Genomic DNA, 22,411 nt, shown 5'->3' on the forward strand with positions numbered 1-22,411 from the left:
CGTGTAGCACTGGACAGTCCAGTGCTCTAGACTAGACAGTCTGCAACACTTTTTTCGTTTCTTGGACTTCACTTGATCTTCATAGTGTCTTCTTTTGAGGTGTTGCTTTCCTCAATGTCTTGGTCCAAGTAACTTTAGCATCCTGTGAACTACAAACACAAACACTAGCAAACACATTAGTCCACAGGTTATGTTGATCACCAAACACCAAAACCTATTGAGCCAAATGGCCCGAGGTCCATTTTCCTTACAATCTGCCCTTTTTTGGTTATTGATGACAACACAACCAAAGCAAGCAAATATTACAATCATTTGATTGAAAATATGCAATCTACTTGCTAGGATGCATGTTTGTCCCCAAAAAGTGATATTATGGACTTAAGCCTCCCCCTAACTCCATATTTCACTTGCTTCCTTTTGTAGACCAAAGAACCAAAACAAAATTTTAAATTTGTGGTGTTTGGTGTTTAATACAATTTGCATTGCTTTGGTCTCTAAACTTCTCCCCTTTGGCATCAACCACCGAAAAGGAAGACATTAAAACTATGTAGGAAGCAAATAAGACTTGCCCTCATAAAAGATTTATCAATTAATACCAATTGAAGCACAAACATTATTACTCCCCTAAATGAGTGTTCTCCATTAGAAAGAATTTTCTCCCCCTTAAGAGACGAAGAAATACTCCCCTTGACCGAGATCTTTTACTTAGGAAAAAGCATGTGAAAAATAGAGGTGCAAGACATGATTTGATTAGACTGACTTCTCTTATGCATAGGTAATGAAATATGATCTAACAACTTATGCATGTATAGCAACATGGGAAGTATAAGATATGAAATATAGTATAACCAAATATCGGAGAAGACATGTAAATGATACTAAATGTAGTCTCAAAAATACCAATTGAAAGTCAATGGCGGACCAATTGAAGACAAATGGCAAGCTTGTGAGACATAACAATTTTTGTAGATTTGCAGTGGAAGCTTGTTGTCTTTCTCCAGGGACTCCATTTTCCTTTCAATGAGACTACTACATGAAATAGACTTGAAAACAGGCATTTGTCTCAAAGACTTGGATTATAGAGTAACCTCCCCCTAAAGGTGTGCATACAAGTTTTGAATACTTGTAGGAGACATGCACTTTGATTTGGTATCAAGTGGGGCAAATTATCTATAATCCGAGCTTTGGCACATATAAGTTAAATGATACCAATTGACGTATACCAAATGAAGTATAATTGAAATGTTATACCACTTGAAGTATTTCACCATATCAATTGATGTATCATTTTCTTAGGAATATTAAATAAGCTATGTGCCATGCTTATCATTTTAAACCATGTAGGTTTGCTCAAGAGTATAAATTGAAAGTGAGCAATCCTACCATATGATTTACCTAGTATGCATGCATTTATAATAAAAATGAATACCAAATGAAATACTAGGTATGACAGGTAAAACTAGATACATGAAAATAGATATGCATATCTAAAAGCAAGAAATATAATAAATCTAGTTACCTTAGTCATGGTTAGGGGAATTTGGGTCCAAAGTATTCGCTAACCCACTTGGCAATAAGGTTGATCCACTATGATGCATCCCATGATATACATCTCAATTTTTCCAAGTCTCCAAATTCCTCAAGGTCCTTCGGACTTCTCACTTTCCTCTTGGGATCTAAACCTTCTTGGCGCTTTTCATGGTTGAAATAATCTCCTTTGGCACCCAGATGTGTTTGTCCCCTTTTCCTTTGTTGGCTTGCTTGTTGGCCTTGATTGGTATCACCTTTCTATTTTTTTCTTCTTGATCAAATATGGTGTAGCAGCTTTTTTGTCCACCTTCCTGATTTAGGTGTTGGAGATTTTGCTTCTCGGCTTTTGCTTGAGCTTTTGCTTATCCCCGGTCATCACCTTGCATTGGAAAGGCTTGTGGCCTTCCTTGTGACATAGCCTACAAATCACAGTTTTGCCCTCCATAGGCTTGTTCACTCCTGTAGTGGTGTTATCCTGTGGAGGTTGGATTTGTTTGGTTTTGCCTTTCTTGTCATACAAAGTCTTTCCAATACTAGCCACTTCTTGCCTTAATTGCTCATTTTCCTTTGCAACCTCATCCGATCATGTTTCTACAACAATATTCTCAACAAGAACTTGGTTGCAGGGGTTAGAATCATCAATTAAATCAAAGCAAGAAGTAGAAGCATCGTTCTTAATAATTTCAGAAATTTCAGCTAAAGATGCTCCTGGGGTGCAAACATTGTTTTCTAGCTTAGTAGTTAGCTCATTGTTATGTATGCTAAGAATTTCCATTTTGCCTAGCAAGTTTTCAATAGCTTCTTGGGAACTAGCTAACTTAGCCTTAAGTTTTTCATTCTTTTTTATAAGGCCATCATCATTAGTAGTGGATGAAGCACTAGACTCTAATTGCTCAATTTTAGTTGATAGCTCACAATTTAAATTTGCAAATGTTTCAAATTTTTCTAGCAAACCTTTGTAATCATTTTGAGAGCTAATCAACTTATTTTTCAAAGTTTTAAGTTGATCCTTTTGCTTAGTGCAAACATCCTGAAAACGTTTCATGGCTTCTGCAAGCTCATCTACGGAGGGCTTTCCCTAACCTTCATCATCACTACTACTTTCATCACTAGAGGATGGAATACTCATTTTACCTCTTGCCATAAGGCACTTGCGTGATTACCGTAATGAAGACCGGTGGCTGCACATCCTTGGAGGTTCATCTTCGCTTGAAGAATCATCCCAAGTTTTGACACTTGTTAGCGCCTTGCCTTTGCTCCTCCCCTTTTTCGGTTCGGCCATAGTTGGACAACTGTCCCTGGAGTGGCCCTTCTCCCCGCACAGGAAGCATCCTCTCTTTCTTTGCTTTTCCTTGTCGATGTTAAAGAGAAGATCCTCGACCTACATGGGCACACCCATTAGATTATTCTTGCGGATCATCCCCATTACCTTTTCAGACGCGTCAGATTGTTTTTTTGTCCTTAGAGGATGATGTTGATGGTTGATTATCTTCATCATCATCACTTTCTTCTTCTTCCTCTTCTATACTTGAGGAACTTGGAGTGGGAGCCTTCTTTTTACCATTCCTTTCATCACATGCAAAAGTATGTGGCCTTGAGGAAGTTGGATCCTCTCCCTGACACATTTTTCACGACATCTCAAAGGCCACGATTTGCCCAATCACAATTTCCAGGGTCATTGTACTCAAGTCCTCCATGTTGTAAAGAATAGTGATGATGCTCCCATATCTTTGTTTTGGTAGTAGGGAGATAATCTTCCTCACAATGTCTGCATCACCTAACTTATTTATGCCAATCGAATTGAGCTCATTGATAATTAGATTCAAACTAGATACATGACTCTAACAAGCTCATTATCCTTCATGTTGGGGGCCTTCATCCTCCGAAGGTCCTCAAAAACGTAATTTAACAATGTCTTCCAAGTATGGCATATGGACAGATACCTTCGGACTCAGGTTAAAAGCATACATGAGAAAAGCATGATCGCGACGAAGGTTGCTGTTGCTCCGACGCTACGCGCAAGAGAGCTTTGGCTCAATGGCAGAAAAAGGAACCGACTTAAAGGGGAAAAGGCTATCTATTCCTCATAGATTTATCTATAAGTCAATAGTAAATATAAAGGGCATGAATGTAATTTCTCACAGGTTGTGTCCTGTGCCTATAAATAGATGAACAGTATCCCTGTACTGTTCACGTTGACTTGTACTCGCTTTTGCGTCACGCTTATACTTTTGCCTTCTATCAATCCAAAGGTACATTTGTAATTCAGTATTATTTCTGTCTCTCCAGGATAATATAATGAGAATGAGTTAATAATGTTATGTGATCGTTTATCTTGTCTCTTATATTTCATATGCTTCTTCTTTTATTAACATACATCACGTTTATGAAGGTATGTCCTTCTAAACCTTCGTCTGAAGATCATTATATCCTAAGGGAAATAATGCTTCGAAGGACGAAGGACATTAACATTTAACAATTCGTGTTGCCTTGTTCTTAACTCATAGCATTTGAGAACAAGTCCTCAGCATTGGCGCCCACCTCCGGTGAACCCTTTTCGACCACCTTCGATAAACACTAACCTTCGTCATGACGCCGAAGAAAGCTTCAGCGATAGGGGTGCTGCACTGCAGCCACTAGACCCAAATCAGGAAACCCTTTCTCTCCGAGAAGCTAGGAACCAGAAGAGGAAGGCCACCAGTCCAACACTCCAGGAGGAGGAGTTGGACCAAGAGATCAGGGACATGGAGATCATCCATTAGCAAGTACAAAGAAAGAAGGAGAAGATGGCGTGACTGGCTGATCTTCAAAGGAAGATCGACGAAGCTACTGAAGAAGTGCGTCATCTTGCTCAAGATGAACAAGATCGAAGGCCCCAACACAGGGAGCTTCGTTAAGAAGGCTTATTCAACAAGGATGGATGGTATGATGATTTTAATCATGATGCATTTACTTTTGATGATGCTTCTCCCTTGGCAGCAGAACTGCAGGCTACCCCATGGCCCCCATCATACAAGCCACCATAGCTTCCCATGTATGATGGGCACTCAGATCCAAAGCAGTTTTTGATGAGCTACGAAGCAACTATATCTTCGTATGGAGGCAATACCGCAGTCATGGCAAAGTCCTTCGTCATGGCAGTCTGGAATGTAGCTCAAACATGGTATTCTTCTCTTCGGCCAGGGACTATCACATCGTGGCAGAAGCTTAAGGACATGCTGGTTACCAGTTTCCAAGGCTTTCAAATGAAGCCGGTCACAGCTTAGGCCATGTTCCAATGTACGCAAGACCACGAAGAATACCTTCAGGCATATGTATGAAGGTTCTTGCGATTGAGGGCACAAGCGCCCACAATGCCCAATGAAATTGTCATTGAGGCCATGATTAAAGGCCTTCGGCCAGGACCTACGGCTCAGTACATCGCCAGGAAGCCCCCACAAACTCTGGAGAAGCTGCTTCAGAAGATGGATGAGTACATTCTGGCTGACAACGATTTTCGCCAAAAGAAGGGAGGAAGCTTACAGATTCTCAGAAATGACCAGGGGCTTCGGAGGAAGAATCCACCTGAGGCATGTCAGGTCAATCCATAACTCCACTCAGAGTGACGATAAAGGAAGTTAGTCTCAGAGGTCACAATACACCTCACAATCTTTAGGGCAACAGCAAAACTCTTTCAGGCCACCAGCTCCAATCGGCAGAGGCGCTGGGGGCTTCAGAGGAAGATTTGGGGATCAGCCTAGAAAGATTTACTACTTATTCTGTGGTGAGGACAAGGGCCATACTACAAGAATGTGCCACGTCACCATTCAGAAACAAAAGGAGATAGCAGATGCCGAAGCTCGGCAGAATCAGCCTAAGCAAGTCTTGCACACTGCTTCGTGTCACTCTCCTTACATACCAGAGTATGTGGGCAATCATCTTGTAGCTTCTGTTGCTTTGGCTAGCCATTCATAGGCTTCCTGGCCACAACTCCCACCCCCACCACCACTGCAACCGACCTATTCCCGAAGCCAGCAGCCAGAAGGGCGCTAGCACTCTCAACAGCAACGAGAATTCAGGGAGGAATCCGAAGCTCGCACAGTCAACAGTACTGTGCCGGAATCAAAGCACATCTATTGAGAGATATCCTACCTCTGAAACATTTTTATGTTCAATGTCATTTTGTTTTTTAAGGAACAATCAATGTAAATCTAGTTTTAATTTCTTGTAATAGCTTTGCTCCTGTCAGAATGAAATATATCTTCTTCACAGACCTACAAAGCTCAAAAGTCGTTCCTAAGGGAATGCAGAGCTAAAAATTGCCGAAGCTACAAAAAGTCGTTCCTAAAGGAGTGCAGCGTAAGTTTTGCCGAAGCTACGAAAAGTCGTTCCTAAGGGAGCGCAGTGTAAGTTTTCTGCTCAAAAGTCATTCCAAAGGGAATGCAGAGCCAAATACCGTCGAAATATAAGGCGAAGAAGTTCAAAAGACGTTCCTAAGGGAATGCAGAACTTACACCAAAAAGTCAACGGTGATACCGCCGAAATAGAAGGCGAAGAAGTTCAAAAGACGTTCCTAAGGGGATGTAGAACTTACACCGAAAAATAAGCAGTGAAGTCGAAAAATAAATGGCAAAGAGACATTGATTGTTCCTAAGGGGACGCAGAGACTGTGTGGGTGTGTGAGTGTGTGTCTTCGGCATTAGCATCATATTTTGCATCATATCATTACATCATACCGCATAGCATCACATCATACATTATATCGCACTAAAGACACGAATTGAATATGAAGTCGATCTTCGGAGAATGCTTTGAAAAAAATGAAAATGTGCTATGGCACAAAGTAAGCTGAGAAATACAGTTTCATCAGCTCTGTTGCAAAAGAAGGGATCCCTTGTTTATGAAGCATGGACGTTTTTACGAAGCTTGGATGTTTTTTACGAAGCTTGGATATTCCTATGAAGCATGAATGATTTTACGAAGTATGGATATTTTCACGAAGCATGGATTCTTCTCTTTACGAAGCATGAAAAAGAAGGGAAGGTGTTTTTTCGCCGAAAGCTCAAAAACGGTATGTGTATAAAAGTTTGATGCATCACAAAGAAGGGAATTACAAGTAATTTACATGTTAGATTCAAAACTTTACATCGAATATTACAACCTTATTACAGCAAAGTTACATTGTTCATATGAAAATATTTTTACAATAAGTACTAGTCTTCCATCAGGACCTTCTCCGCAACTTCATTCAGCAATTTGTTAACGACTTCGTCAACAACAGATTCGGCCATATTTATGATTTCTAGTGCTTACTTCATTGCTGGATCAGCTAATGGATCGAATGGTTCCGGTGGCGAAGATAATGCAGCTACAACGGAAAAAACTAGTTAGTCCGAAGCCACAAAAACAAAAGCCGAAGCTAGGCGCTGCGAAACAATACCTATGTGTCTCTCGCGTTCTACAGCTTCCACAGCTTGTTTTGCTGCTGCTCGAGTGTCGTGAATATCTTTCTCACTTTTCTTCATAATTTCGTGGGCCATTTCTCAGCCACCATTTGCCCAGATGTCAGTAAAAAAATTTCCGCCCATTAAACTTGCTTCGACTGAGGGATCTTTTGTATCATCCACGGAGAAGGCAGCTTCGGCCTGGGCCACGGTTTTGACATGATCGCAACCCGCCTTCTCCAGGATGGCTGAAACTCCTCATGCACCAGAGAACGCGCAGACGTCCCCACGATCACTTAAAATTTCTTCAAAAGCTTCGGCCTCTCCGCTTATCCACTCGATAACACCTTCAGGGTCGCCTCGTATAAAGTTATCTTTGTTGGAATAGGCGCCCATGTTGGCGAAGCTAGCCTTTATCTTCTCCACGTAGCCCAAGGATTTTTCAAAACATCTTTCTTTGGATGCACGAAGTTCTTCAACTATTTTTTCTAAATAGTTTTTCCAATATTCACTAATATCTCGGTTAGCCTCTACGAGACCGCATTTTTCCTTGGCTTCGGCCAGCTATTTCCGAAGGTCTTCGATCTCATTCTTTTGAATTTTAGCTTGAGCTTTGAAACTAGCTTCGTCTTCTTTCACTTTTTTACCAATGAAACCAATATTTTGTCTTTTTCAAGACCTTCATTCCTTAATTCGATTACCTCTGAACAAAGGTTGTTCAGAGCCATTGTATATCCTTCATCTTCAATATTTTTCTATGCTCTAAGGGCATTGCTAAGGATTAAGCCCTACAAGAGGAGGACAAAATTAAGCATAAACAAATAAAGTATTTCGTTTTCAAAATACAAAATTAGCTTTTATACCTTTATGCTATTATACTCCAAACTGTCGGCGAGCTCATCCTTTGATAATATTGAAAGGCCATCTTCTAGCTTCGGGAATCCGACGCTTCTATCTATCTCCCGGCAAACGGATATCTCTTTATTATCCGGGAGACAGTACAGAAAATCTTCTTCTCCACTGCCATTAAACAATAAGGCCCCCTTCGGGTATTTCAATTTTTGGGCATAATGTTGTGCTTCTCATTTTTCTTCTTGAGAGAGTCCTTTTCCCGAAGCATGGCGAATGATGTAATCAATACTCTCTTTTAAAGCTTCAGGAGTAGAGTCGCAACCTTTTCAGCCGAAATTTGCTCTGTGGCCTTTTCTTCTATTGCCTTTTCTTCAATTTCGATAGGCTTTTTCTTAGCAGACTCTGAAGACCCAGCATCGGTTCCAGCCTCAATTCCTGCAGCTTCGACTTCTATCTGCTTAGTATCAACTTTGGTTTGCACCCTGGAAGCTTCGGCAACTTTCCCTGTAGAAGCGGGATCCAAGGTTTCGGTTGTTTCTAGCACATCCAGTACATTTACCATTCTCCTCCTCTTAGGAGTTACAACAGAGCCCATTTGTACCTTCGGTACTGTTGCTTTTACTGGAGGGCTCAAAACCTCTGGCATCTCCATTGTTTCTTCAGTTTCTGGCTTATCAGCCTTATCAATCTTTGTTTCAACTAACTTGACTAAAGGCACCTTAGGCATTATAGCCGGTTCTTCAGTCCTCTGCACGGGAGCAATAGTTTCCTTTGTTTTGGCAGATGAGGAGGTCCCTTCGCCAAATTCTGGTATCGCGGCTGGTTCAATGTATCGCGGTCGGTGAGTTAGGACCTTCAACTTTTTTCCCTTCGGCACAGGTTCGTCTGGGGTGGCCGAAGTAGCAGCTTTCCTCTTTTTCCCTTGCCCCCGCAGCGGGTAACGGTAGTCGGGGTAAACAAAGCCAATGGCATCAAAACTCTGTTCAATCTCTTTTTCCCCGACCTCCAAAGGCTGTGGATAGTGCATTATCTTCTGCCTTGGAATATGCTCCAAGCAATTCATCACTTGTAGCTTCGATGCATTTCAGCTAGTCATCGTTTGGTTCATCGAATTTATCCCCATACCTAAATGTATACTTCAGCCAGACCAGATCACCCTCGCTGGACGTAGTGATGGTCTCCTTCGGCATTTCCTAGCTTTCTACAAGTGGCCATACTCTGAATGCTATATGCTCTTGAATTAAATCTCTTGTACCAATGAAAAAGGAGACAGTAGCAAACGCCTTTTGACATGCTTCAGCAGCATCATCAACTTCAACCTTCAGCCTTCGGAGGCCGAAGCGGGACCAAATGGGACGCATAATGACTTCCTTAATATCTTCTCTTGCCTTCAAATCATTCTTCACGTAAAACCATTCCTCCATCCAAGCTTTGGGCCACCTTTTCTGGAATGTTGGCACTAGGTGGCTTGCGTTGGGACGGAAGATAAATCCATAACAACCAAAGTTGTTGTGATACTGCTCTTTACCCATGGCCTTCGTCTCATACAGAAGTTCATGCATGATGCAGAAGCACTTCACGCTTGGCTCTATCCCTTGGCTTCTTACTGCCCAGACGAAAACCCCCATCCTTATTATAGCTTCGGGAGTGAGCTGATGAAGGAGGATTTGGTAGGTTTTCAGCACTTCAACTACAAACCTGCTCAGTGGGAACCGAAGCCCAGCTTTGAAGAAGCTTCGGTAAATCACAACTTCGTTTTCCTCGGGGGCAGGGACGTTGTTGTCTCCACCAGCCCTTACAATAGACATATCCCGAAAGTATCTTCCTCTCATGTTCTCAAGGTGACTTTGTTTGATGGTCGATTTTCCGAAAATCGCATGACTTGGTCTCCATGGCCGATCCTCAGAATCTTCACCCCCACTTTCCGCATCATAGCTGTCACTGTCACCAGTATCTTCAGATAGGCCCTCCAGTATCTCCTTAGCAATCTTCTCTGTATTTGTTTTTTCCATTGACTCGATAAATCCAGCAATGTAAGGATTCACAACCTTTCTCTCCTCAAAAAGCTTCTCCTCTTCAGTCAGCTTCGTCTCAATAGCAACCTTCTTGTCCTGAGACATTTCTCCTTCAAAAATGACGAAAATGCGCCTTTTTAACCGAAGCTCAGAAAGCTTGAAAACTAGCAAGCGTTAGTGAGCAAGAGCTATGAAATTGAGAAAATAAAGCAAATGGCACAAGCAGTGTATCAAATGTGGTTGGTGTGAGTCCTTATTTATACGCTCAGAATGCTCCAGAATGGAGGGGCCCCGTCCGTCATTGACTGTTGCTATTCTAGCACAGGGAAGGTGTTTTTTCGGACCTTCGGCTTAAGGCCTTCGTCCATGTCGCAGTCTAAATTCGTTATCTTAAACAAATTAACACTGCAAGGGGCTACTGTTAGGGGCCTTCGTCCTCTGAAGGTCCTAAAAACGTAATTTAACAATGTCTTCCAAGTATGGCATATGGACAGGTACCTTTGGACTCAGGTTAAAAGCATACATGATGAGAAAAGCATGATCGTGACGAAGGTTGTTGTTGCTCCGAAGCTACACGCAAGGGAGCTTCGACTCAATGGCGGAAAAAGGAACCGACTTAAACGGGAAAAGGCTATCTAGTCCTCATAGATTTGTCTATAAGTCAATAGTAAATATAAAGGGCATGAATGTAATTTCTCACAGGATGTGTCCTGTGCCTATAAATAGATGAACAGTATTCCTGTACTGTTCACATTGACTTGTACTCGCTTTTGTGTCACGCTTATACTTTTGCCTTCTATCAAGCCAAAGGTACATTTGTAATTCAGTATTATTTATGTCTCTCCAGAATAATAAAATGAGAATGAGTTAATAATGTTATGTGATCGTTTATCTTGTCTCTTATATTTCATATGCTTCTTCTTTTATTAACATATATCACGTTTATGAAGGTATGTCCTTCTTAACCTTCGTCTGAAGATCATTATATCCTAAGGGAAATAATGCTTCGAAGGACGAAGGACATTAACATTTAACAATTCGTGTTGCCTTGTTCTTAACTCATAGCATTTGAGAACAAGTCCTCAACACTTCATAGCAAAAGAATTATATTCATTTAAGACTAGGCAATGTTTTTGCTCACGGACATTGGATGTGCTATCATGGAGCTCATGCAATTTTAGCCAAATCTCATTAGCAGTTTTTAATGAAAAAACTTGATTGAAAATATCCATGCTAAGAGATTCATACAAGCAATTTTTGGCTCTAGCATTTAAATGAATTTCGTTTTCCTCACTCGTGGTGGGTTTCTCAGGATTCTTGGGTGGTTTCAACCCGTCACGAGTAACTCTCCAAACACCTAGATCAACGACATCTAGGTAACAAGCCATTCTAGCACTATAGTATGGGGAGTTAGTGCCGTCGAAGTGTGGTGGCCTATGGGTATCCCTCCCCTTTCTCTAAAAAGCGTTGGCTCTTTTAGCTCTGATACCAATTGAAAGAAATAGGTGATGCCTAAGAGGGGGGTGAATTAGGACTTCTAAAATTTTCTCTAAACTAGGCCACAAATAAAACCCTTGAGCAAAACCTATGCAAATAATCAAACTAGAATGTGCAAACTAGGTTTTGTCTAAGTGTTGCTATCTCTACCGCAATGGCTAAGTTTCAATCTAAACAATATGAGTATAAAGACAAGATTGAAACTTAAATGTTTAATATAAATGCGGAAGCTAAAGAGCAAGGTAGAGATGTAAACTCTCGTGGATGACGCCGGTATTTTTACCGAGGTATCTAGAACCACGCAAGGTCCCGACTAATCCTCATTGGTGCCCCTACGCAAAGGGAAGCCCACGTGAGGGCCAAGCACCATGGTCGAGTAACTCCGTAGAGAGCCACGGGCTTTCTCCATGCACAAGTGGTGCTCTGCTTCCGGCTCCTCTCGGACACTCCCCACCGTCTCCACTATCGAGCTTCTGACCAAAAACTCTGCGAGCCTCGTTCCCTTCAGTACACGGTGGCGGCCGTAACACAAACGCGGTTATCATGGTCTCGGAAGACTCTCGCCCCACTCGGTACAATTACAACGGCTCGAGCAAGAGCCGAGGGTTTGTGTGGTTTTTATAAACTCACTCAACTAACTAGAATTCACCTAGAGCAAGCGCTAAAGAGGTCTAACTAACCCAAGCACTTCACAAAGCACCTACTCTAATCACCGAGTGATTCTATTAAGCACTTGGTTGTATGAGCACTTGAAAATGTCTATACTATGCCTTGGTATGTTGCTTGGGCTCTCACACCATGGAATGGCCGGTTGGGGTGTATTTATAGCCTCCAACACAAAACTAGCTGTTGGAGAAAAGTTGTGCTCTCTTCGGCACACTAGACAGTTCGATGGTGCACCGGACAGTGCACTATTCGCTGTTCGGTGCGCCTAGCCGTTGGTCTGACACCGCAGACGATCGTTGGCGCGTAGTCTTTTTACACCGGACACTTCGGTGGTCTTATCTCCACAGTGCCACCTGGAACTTGCTGTTGAGCTACTGTTCCCTGGTGCACCGGACAATCCGGCGTGTGGCACCGGACAGTCTGGTGTGCCACCAGACAGTCCGGTGCAACAGACCAGACAGTCTGCATGCAACACTTCCTTCGTTTCTTGGACCTCACTTGATCTTCATAATGTCTTCTTTTGAGGTGTTGCTTTCCTCAATGTCTTGGTCCAAGTAACTTTAGCATCCTGTGAACTACAAACACAAACACTAGCAAACACATTAGTCCACAGGTTATGTTGATCATCAAACACCAAAACCTATGGAGCCAAATGGCTCGGGGTCCATTTTCCTTACATTAACAATAATCAAAATGTATGGTGGATACATTCTTGGACTTAGGACAATTTTTCTTGATATGTCCCTTATTATGACACTTGTGACACACTTTGTCACATTCCTTCACAAACATGGTCTTTTGCTTTGCAAAATCATTCTTCCCCTTTTTAGGAACATAACCAAGTCCATCACAGTTAAGTGAGCACCATTGGCTTCCCAAAATAAACTCCAATTTGTCTTTCCCACCATATGCCTTCTCTTGATCATGAGTTAGAGCCTTCACTTTGCTTACTAACATTTCATTCTCAACAATAGCTTGAGACTCATCACAAACAATATTATCATTCATGAGAGACATTTTGCATTTATCACAAAGCATGTTAGTATTATGTAGTTCACTTGTAGGACTATCAAGTAAGTCACAGGTGACTCCAACATCTTCGATGACTATCATGATGTCATGCACACAAGAGGGTTTTTGAGCTTCCTTAATCTTCTCACAACATTTCCTTCAAGGTTCTAATTTTTTATACAATTTGTTGTGAGAGGTCTTTAGCTCGTCAAAAGACACTTGAAGGATTTTATACAATTCCTTCAAGGTTCTAAATTTTTCCTTCTTGTGTATGTAATCATCGGCCACACCTAACATTTTAACTAGATCATCATATGAAAAACTATCATCATCTAGATCATCTACTTCTTCATCATCATCATCAATATCATTTAAGTTATCTATGATTTTTACCTTAGCATCTCGCTTTGCCATAAGACAATGCAGTGATGAGAAGAGTGAAGGCGCCTCCTTGATGATGATGCCAACATTAAGCTTGGATGAAGAGTCATCATCATCATCATCCAACCTTTCATCCAAATCCCATTCCACTAGATATGCTTTTCCATCCTTCTTCTTGTGATAGAATTTCTTCTTCTTGTCATCTACATCCTTCTTCTTATTCTTACTTGGGCAATTCATTGCAATGTGACCGGGTTCCGCACATTCAAAGCACTTTCTATCATTGAAAGCATTCCTTCTTGATGATTGACCTCTTCTAAATTGACCATTTTTCATCTTCATGACCTTATTGAACTTCTTCACAAAGAGAGCCAATTCTTCATTGCTCTCACTTCCATTTTCTTCATCATCACTTTCTTCCTTTTCTACCGCCTTAGAGGTTTTAACCTTGAGAGCTATTGATTCACTTTTCACTTTCTTTGCTAAACTTATGGCCTCGGCTTGAGACTTCTTGAATATGTCTTGAGTAAGAATCTATCCCAAAACTTCGGTTGGAGATGTTGTGGTGAAATCACTTCTTGCATGATTACAATAGTGCCATATTTCTCTGGAAGGGATCTAAGGAACTTATGAGTAAAATCCACATCCGGTACATCAAGACCAAGTCCCTTGAGCTCATTTACTATCTCATTTAACCGGTTGAACATGTCAAGTACATTTTCATCTTCCTTTATGATAAATTTCTCAAATTTTCCTTTGCACACATATAATTTGGCACTCTTCACAATTGTAGTTCCTTCATGAATTCCCATTAGCTTGATCCAAATCTCATGAGCGGTTGTGAGATTCTTGATAATATTGAACAAATTGATGTCTAGAGCATCATAGAAGACATTCATGGCTTGATCATTGGTTAGAGCATTTTCATTGTCACTAGATGATGGTTCATCTTACTTCAATACAACAAATTCGTCTCTGACAAATGGCCAAATCTTTCTGCCCATTTCTCTAAGAAGCATTGACATTCTTATTTTCCAATAGTCATAATAGTTCCCATCAAAATGTGGTGGCTTCCCAATGTGCACATTATTGTAACTAGTCATTTTGTCCAACTCCGGGATGGTTAGATGCACAAACAATGGAGTCCTCAGCTTTGATACCCCTTGTGGGATCTATGACACCGGCTAGAGTGGGGTGAATAGACGGTTTTTGACTAAAAGCAACAATACTAGAGAAATTTAATCAATATGACAAGAGATATAAATTCTCTAGCTAATGCAAGTAAGTGACTAATGAAAACAACAATGACAAAGCTAGAAGTGAATGACAATTAAATAATCACTAGCTACTAGCAATGAAATTAACAAGTGAGAAAAAGAGACATCAGGTTTTTTTTCCTATGGTATCGGTGATTTGTCGATCACCCCTAATCCATGTTGAGGTGGACTCCAAGCTCTCACTTCCTTATCTATCAAGACACGGCTTGATCTTTAAGCCAAGTGGACAAGGAATCACTCGTTACCTTGGTTCCACTAGCATTGGCTTTGCCGCTCCAGCGAGATAGGAGCGAACCCCTCGCGATCACAATCGTGACTTCTCCACAACCTTCATGGAGAGCTCGACGGAGACACCAGGAAGCCGTATGTAATGGGACCTCCCAAGATATTAGACCCACCTATAGTTGTCCTTGTCCCAATGACCTTATACAGTCATGCAGATGCACCGAATAGCTCGATAGGACCTAATTCCTATATCTCCTTCACATCTCCCAAGAGCGTTCATCCCATATCACATGTATAATATAGAAAGAGTCATTATTACAATATACAAGTTCGAGTGCTTCTACTTATTACATCACAGGATGGTAGACACCTTTCGTAAGTTTTACTTAGTTTTCATCCTCTTGCTTCGGGACGATCTTGGAACAGAAGCAGCAAAACTCTGCAGTTTTATCACATACAACAACATGGGTTCAAAAACCTGAGTATGGAGTGTACTTTTTCAAGTCTTACCCGACTAAAAGAAATGACTCTCAAGGATATACTGTCCTTTAGGAGTCAATGTAGGGTTTAGCAAGAATCAATGACTCACTTTTCTCAAAACTTACTAAAGTTGGTCCTTATGAATTCTTTTTACTTGTCAAATTAAGTAATTTTGTGTATCTAGATTTGTTTCCTAATCTAGATCAAACACTTGGCCTACACTAGCCATCTTTTACCACACACGGAGTTTACTTGTCACTATAGTGTAGGTCAGTGACCAAGCCTTCATGTCCGAGAAGTAATGACGATCTGAATCGATTAATACCTAGTTGGGGATCTCCAACCACATGACATATGTAGAACTTAACACTTGCATATGTCAACTCGCACCTGGGTTTCTCAAGACCAGAATGGGTTCACGCCAACCGAGAGCACATATACTTCACCATCCAGCCTCTTGCCACGGAGGGTACATGGTACTCTCGCCATCTCTCCAGTCCCATTGTGTGGTAGCCTTTCTGGTATTGGTTTGGCCGAGGCAAAGCTTATATCCCATGATGAGGCATGTGGCTAGTTAAAAGGTCCTTGATCATCAAGCCTACATCGGCTCGGTCCTTAAATGACTTAGATGGAGACACTACACTAAGATTCCTTTCTCGTGCAAGTCACCCGCTGTCACACCCAGTTTTGGGGGCAAAACCGAATGCATAGCATATGTGTGCCAGGATCCATTTTCCACACATATGTTGACGTCACAAGTGTAATATATATAAAGACAATGCAATAAAGGCGTAAAGAGAGTAGAGTAACTTTATTACATCATCCAAATCATAGTGTCTTAACAAGTATCATTATCAAAGTACGACGGAATTAAACTGGTGCATCGTTAGACTCAATATTCATCAACGACATCTGCAATGTCTTCATCACCACCCTCTGATCAAAATATTAGCAAGGGGTGAGCTCACTTATGGTCGGGGCTCAACAAGTGGGATGAATAATGCAAAGTTAACAAGGTAGGCTATGGATAAGCGGTAAGCATTTTAGTTGGCCACTATTTTATTAGCAACGCCTGACTTACTAATAGTAAGTATATACCAAAGTATCCCAATTAAACATAAGTACATGATTATATCAAAAACACTTAAGTGAAACCACTTAAGCAAACCACTTATGGATTATCGGATCACAATTTATTTTCCATCTTTAAGTTCAATTATCATGTGAGGGTCCAGGTTGCTCTTAACCATGAGCACGGCTGACATATCAGTTTTACACTCTGGAGAGGTGGTACAACTTTACCCACAAGTCATGTATCCCATTTAGCCTGGGTTGATCGGACCCGTAAACACATCCTAGGTGAATGGCTAGGGATCCACTATGAGGCTTTCACAAAATATCCTTAGTACAAAGCCACCTGCTAAGGTTTCCACGTCAGTATTGTTGGCGTTTCGACCCCGGGGGGTCCCTGGACCGACGAGTAAATTGTCGCTGCGTGTCCCAGCCCAGATGGGTCGGCGCGAGACGGAACACAAGGGGGAAAACAGTAAGGGGAAACTGCGGCCTCGTGTTGTCCTGCGCCCAGGGCGGATGCGCTTGCAGTAGGGTGTTACAAGTGTTCGCGAGGGAGAGAGAGAGAGCGAGAGCCTTGTGCGTCGGCCCGTTCTCCCGCGCGGCCACCTTCTCGTACAAGAGCCCTGGACCTTCCTTTTATAGATGTAAGGAGAGGGCCCAGGTGTACAATGGGGGGTGTAGCAACGTGCTAACGTGTCTAGCAAAGGGGAGCCAGAGCCCTATGTACATGCCGTCGTGGCTGTCAGAGAGTTGTTGATGCCCTGTTCATGTGATGTCGTGGCCGTCGGAGGAGCGCTTGAGCCCTGTGGAAGCACAGCATTCGGGGCTGTCGGATCCTTGCTGACGTCTCCTTGCTTCTGTAAGGGGCTGAGAACCGCCATCGTCATGGAGCACGCAGGGTGCCATCTTTACTTGTTTTACCGGGGCGAGCCAGATGGGACGCTGGTCTTGTTCCCCGTAGCCTGAGCTAGCTAGGGGTAGGGTAATGATGGCCCCCCCTGTGACATGGTCGGTCCGAGTCCGAGGTCGGGCGAGGCGGTGACTCCTCCGAGGTCGAGGCTGAGTCCAAGCCCTAGGGTCGGGCGAGGCGGAGACCGTCTTCCGGAGTTGAGGCTGAGTCCGAGCCCTGGGGTTAGGCGAGGCGGAGACCGTCTTCCGGAGTCGAGGCTGAGACCGAGCCCTGGGGTCGGGCGAGGCAGAGACCGTCTTCCGGAGTCGAGGCTGAGTCCGAGCCCTAAGGTCGGGCGAGGCGGAGTCCGTCTTCCGAGGTCGAGGCTGAGTCCGAGCCCTGGGGTCAGGCGAGGCGGAGTCCGTCTTCCGAGGTCGAGGTTGAGTCCGAGCCCTGGGGTAAGGCGAGGCAGAGTCCGTCTTCCGAGGTCGAGGTTGAGTCCGAGCCCTAGGGTCGGGCGAGGTGGAGACCGTCTTCCGAGGCCGAGACGGGGGCCGAGCCCTAGGGTCGGGCGAGGCGGAGCTTCCTATGGCGCCCGAGGCTGGACTTAGCTGTTGTCGGCCTCGCTCTGGCGAGTGGCACAGCAGTCGGAGCAGGGCAGGCGGCGCTGTTTTCCTGTCAGGTCAGTCAGTGGAGCGGCGAAGTGACTGCGGTCACTGCGGCCTTGTCGACTGAGGAGCGTGCGTCAGGATAAGGTGTCAGGCGATCCTTGCATTGATTGCTCCTGTGATACAATCGGTTGGCGTGGCGATCTGGCCAAGGTTGCTTCTCCTCGAAGCCTGCCCGAGCTAGGCCTCGGGCGAGTCAAAGGTGCGCCCGTTGCTTGAGGAGACCATCGGGCGAGGCGTGAATCTGCCTTGGTCTACTGTTCCTGCCCGAGGCTGGGCTCGGGCGAGACGAGATCGTGTCCCTTGAGTGGACAGAGCCTTGACCGGAATCACGCACATCAGGCCTTTGCAGCTTTGTGCTGATGGGGGTTACCAGCTGAGATTAGGAGTCTTGGGGGTACCCCTAATTATGGTCCCCGACAGTAGCCCCCGAGCCTCGAAGGGAGTGTTAGTACTCGCTTGGAGGCTTTTGTCGCACTTTTTTGCAAGGGGCCGGCCTTTCTCGGTTGCATTTCGTTCCGGTGGGTGTGCGCGAGCGCACCCGCCGGGTGTAGCCCCCGAGGCCTCGGAGGAGTGGTTTGACTCCTCTGAGGTCTTAGCGCGTTTCGTGATGCCTCGGCTGGTCTGGTTGTTCCCTCATGCGAACTGGTCGTTGCCCGGGTGCATAGTCAGGTTCCAAGTTCTCGGGCTGGTATGTTGACGCTGTCAACGGTTTGGTCGGAGCCGGGTTTGCGAGAGCATCCCCCAAGCCTCTGCACAGAGCGAGAGGACGGTCAAGGACTGACTCGGCTTTTATCATATGCCCCTTCGTCGCCTTTCCGCAAGGAGGAGGGGGGGAGAGCGCCATGTTGCCCTCGGAGGGCGCCGAACATGGTGTCTCCAGTGAGTTGCTAACGGGTGATCCGAGTGGACGCCCGTGCCCCGTTCGATAAGGGTCGGCTAGTGGCCCAGAGGCATGCTCCAAAAGTACCTGCAGGTGATTTGCCGGACCTGGTCCCGTTTGATAGGGTCCGAGGGCTTGATGCCTCCCTCTGATGGGATTCCGTTACAGAATCGCTCCTGCTGGTCTCGGAAATGTCCTAGGGTACCTCGGGAGCGTAGCCCGAGCCTCAGCCATTTATCGGACGTACCTAGAGTCATCCCTCGCTCTGCATGCTCTGAGGCGGCTGTCGAACCCTTCGGGGGACAGCCTACGAACCCCTGATCAGTAGTGGGCGCGGAGCCCGAGTGGCCTGAGGCGGATGTCGAACCCTTTCGAGGGGCTAGCCTTCGAACCCCTGACCAGTAGTGGGCGCGGAGCCCAAGTGCTTTGAGGCGGCTGTCGAACCCTTCCGAGGGGCCAGCCTTCGAACCTCTGATCAGTAGGAGCGCTCGGGGCCCGCTTCCTTCGCAGAGAAGGATTCCTTTCGGAGTATCCCCTTTCTCGGTCCCTGTAGCAAGAGAGAGAAAGGGGAAGAGGAAAAGGATACGAAATTGAACAACGTGGCGTACCTTTTTTGACGCGGTCATCATGGAGGAGGTGAAGCGTCGCCTACTTCGCCTGCCAAAGGTGCCGCCTGTCCTGCCGCAGAGTTAATGCGACGGGACGAATGGTTCGCGGGGCAGCGGTTGTGCATGCGCGAACCGTTCGAGGAACGGGCGTTTTGCCTTCGAGTTTTGAATTTCGCGGCTGGTTCGGGCGAAGTGTTGAACGGGTCTCGCCCGGGCCTTTATATATTCGGAAGAGGGGCCGGTGGTGGTTCTTTACTCTGCAGCTAGCCTCCCGCTTAGGTTTCCGCAACCTGAGGGAATAGCCAGAGAAAAAAAACCGCGCACCTTGTCCGCTCCGCCGCCACCTCCTTCGCTTGGTGATGGCCGACCGGGTAATCGTCATTCCGCCGTGCGACCCGTGGCCTTTCTCCACCGTCACGGCGGACGATCTGGAGGCCCTTGTTGTTGATGGTTTGCTTCGTCCCCTCTCCGGTGACCCGCAGCCGGAGTGGATGGCCCCTCCGAGCGGAGCCGCCCCGTCCCCGCCATCGGGGTACGTGCCGAGTTTCGTCTCTTTCCATGAGCGGGGGTTCGGAGTGCCAGCAAGTTGTTTCATGCGGGCGATTCTGCATTTCTATGGGGTGGAGCTGCACAATCTCAGCCCCAACTCCATCGCGCAAGCAGCCATCTTCGCGGCAGTTTGCGAAGGGTTTTTGGGGATTGACCCCCACTGGGATCTGTGGACCCATCTCTTCTCCGCGGAGCCTTTTGCCTTGAAGACGGGGGAAAGCAGAGTTCGCATGGCGGTGCGGGCCGGTGGCTGCATCCTCCAGTTGAGGCAGGCGCGTGCGCAACAGTACATCCCCGCCATCCTTGTGTCTTCGAACAAGGGGTGGCAGCACCGGTGGTTTTACCTTCGGAACGATGATGGGAGGCTCCCATCGTTTTCTCAACAAGTGGTGACCGCCGCTGGCAGCAACTGGCGCTATGGGGCCCCACGCGATAGACAGAAGAATCTCCAGCCTCTTCTGGCGGCCTTGCAGGAGCTGCGAGATGGAGGGCTTACCGCCACGGGGGTGGTCGCCGCCATCCATCGCCGGAGGGTGCTCCCCTTGATGGAGCGGCGGCTGCTGCTTTCGGAGATGACGCCGGGGGTCGACTTGGTGGGTTCGCAGATGTCCTCGGTCCCCCTCCCCACCGATGACCTCCATAGGCGGGTAGCCGGCACGGTAAGAAAACTGGACACCGGTGCCCTTACCCAGCCCTCGATGCATCCCGAGCGCGGGTGCATATCCTTGGTGAGTGTCCGCTCCTTCTTCCTTCTTGTGTCAGGTTGCCGTTGGTTCTCACAGCTGAGATTTCCGTCCGTCTCCAGGAGTTGGGGTGTCACAAACCTTTTCTGCCACCGGTCCCGAAGGACGCGGTGGACCGAGCCACGCGAAGGGTTGCTGCGGAGAAGAAGAAGGAAAAGAAGGACGCGAAAAAGGCTCAGGCCCGTGAGCGGATGCGGGCTCGGGACACCTTGGAGAGGCATCGTCGGAAGCAGGAGAGGGACGGGCTCCCGAGGGAGCCGTCGCCGGAGACGCCTGACGACGACGACGACGACGATGACGAAGATGACGACATGGCGGCCTGCCTCGGCCTCAGTCCAGATCTGCGGCTGGGCCAGGGGTCGTCGAGCCAGCCCCAGAGTGGGCTGGCGCTGTCAGTATCCAGGGCCGGGGCATCAGGGTCCCGGTCCGAAGAATAGGGGCAGGCCGAGGGGGTACTTGACCCCTTGGCCGAGGTGGTTGAGGTGACCCCGGGGAGTCAGGCCGACCCGCCTGTCCCTGAAGAGCCGTTGCCCGTGCCGGCAGCACAGGAGGCTGATCCTCAGGTCGCCGTGTCTGCGCCTGGGCGGACCGTCCCTTCGGTGCCCTGGGCTCCCGAGGCAGGGATGGTGCCGAAGCCGGTAGCGGGGCAAACCATGGTGGTGCCCGTGAGGACCGAGGCTCGAGGGGCCTCCCCGCAGGCATGATTGGTCGTGGCCCGGAGTGGGTAAGTATCTGAGGATACCTCTATCCTGGTTCCTTCTTCGTATGTCCTGATCTTGCCTTTCCTTTTCCTCCCAGCAAACGGAGGCACGGCTCGACCGGTCTGGCTCCCCAAAAGGTCCTCAAGACGGCGTCGGCTTCTGCAGCCAGTGCCGCATCGGGCCTCGCCGGCCGGCTGACCTCCTCACAAGATGCCCCAAAGCGGGGGGCTTAGGCGGCACGAGTTGCCGTGGGATGGGCTCCTCAGGCTGACCCCTCTGCTGAGGCGGCCGTCGTGCCGGGGGAGACTACTAGCGTGGCCGCGGCCTTCGCACCACCTGACGTGTTGCCGTTCTGCCCGTGGGGCCATCCGTCGCCGCCGATGCTGAGATGGCTGAGGCGCCGCTACCCGAGGCCGGTGATCGGAGGCCTGCCCCCTTAGTCGAGGAGGTACTTGATGCGCCGACCACAGGGGGTTTCGACGCCTTGGAGGAGGGGGGTGCAGAACTGCGGCCCATCCTAGGGAGCGGCGACCTCATCCTCGCGCGGCGAGGGCCCAATGAACGGCGTGGGGAGAGGCTCTGGTTCTAGACCCGTGGTGCCTCGAAACCCCTCTTTGTTCTTGACGATGAGCGAGAGGAGCAGGCTTGGGACGAGCTTCATGAGTGTGCCGAGGCAACGGTGGGGTCGCTTCGGTCGACCCTAGAGGTCCTTTCCAGGGACGTTCCCAGGATCCTCCAGGTAAGAATGTCAGGCATACCTTTCATGTGGTCAAGGAATTCTTTGTGACGCCCCGCTTCCCTTCCTTAGGATCTGACGGATCTGAGCACCGCCAAGTCGTCGTTCATCCACCGCGAGGCCGACGTCTGGGGTTCGCTGCGGTTCCTGAGGACCACGCTTGCCGAGGCTACCGAGCGCCTCTCCTAACGGAGCGCTGCGTC

The sequence above is a fragment of the Zea mays genome, chromosome 9, assembly GCF_902167145.1.
Source record: "Zea mays cultivar B73 chromosome 9, Zm-B73-REFERENCE-NAM-5.0, whole genome shotgun sequence".
Taxonomy (NCBI): Eukaryota; Viridiplantae; Streptophyta; class Magnoliopsida; order Poales; family Poaceae; genus Zea; species Zea mays.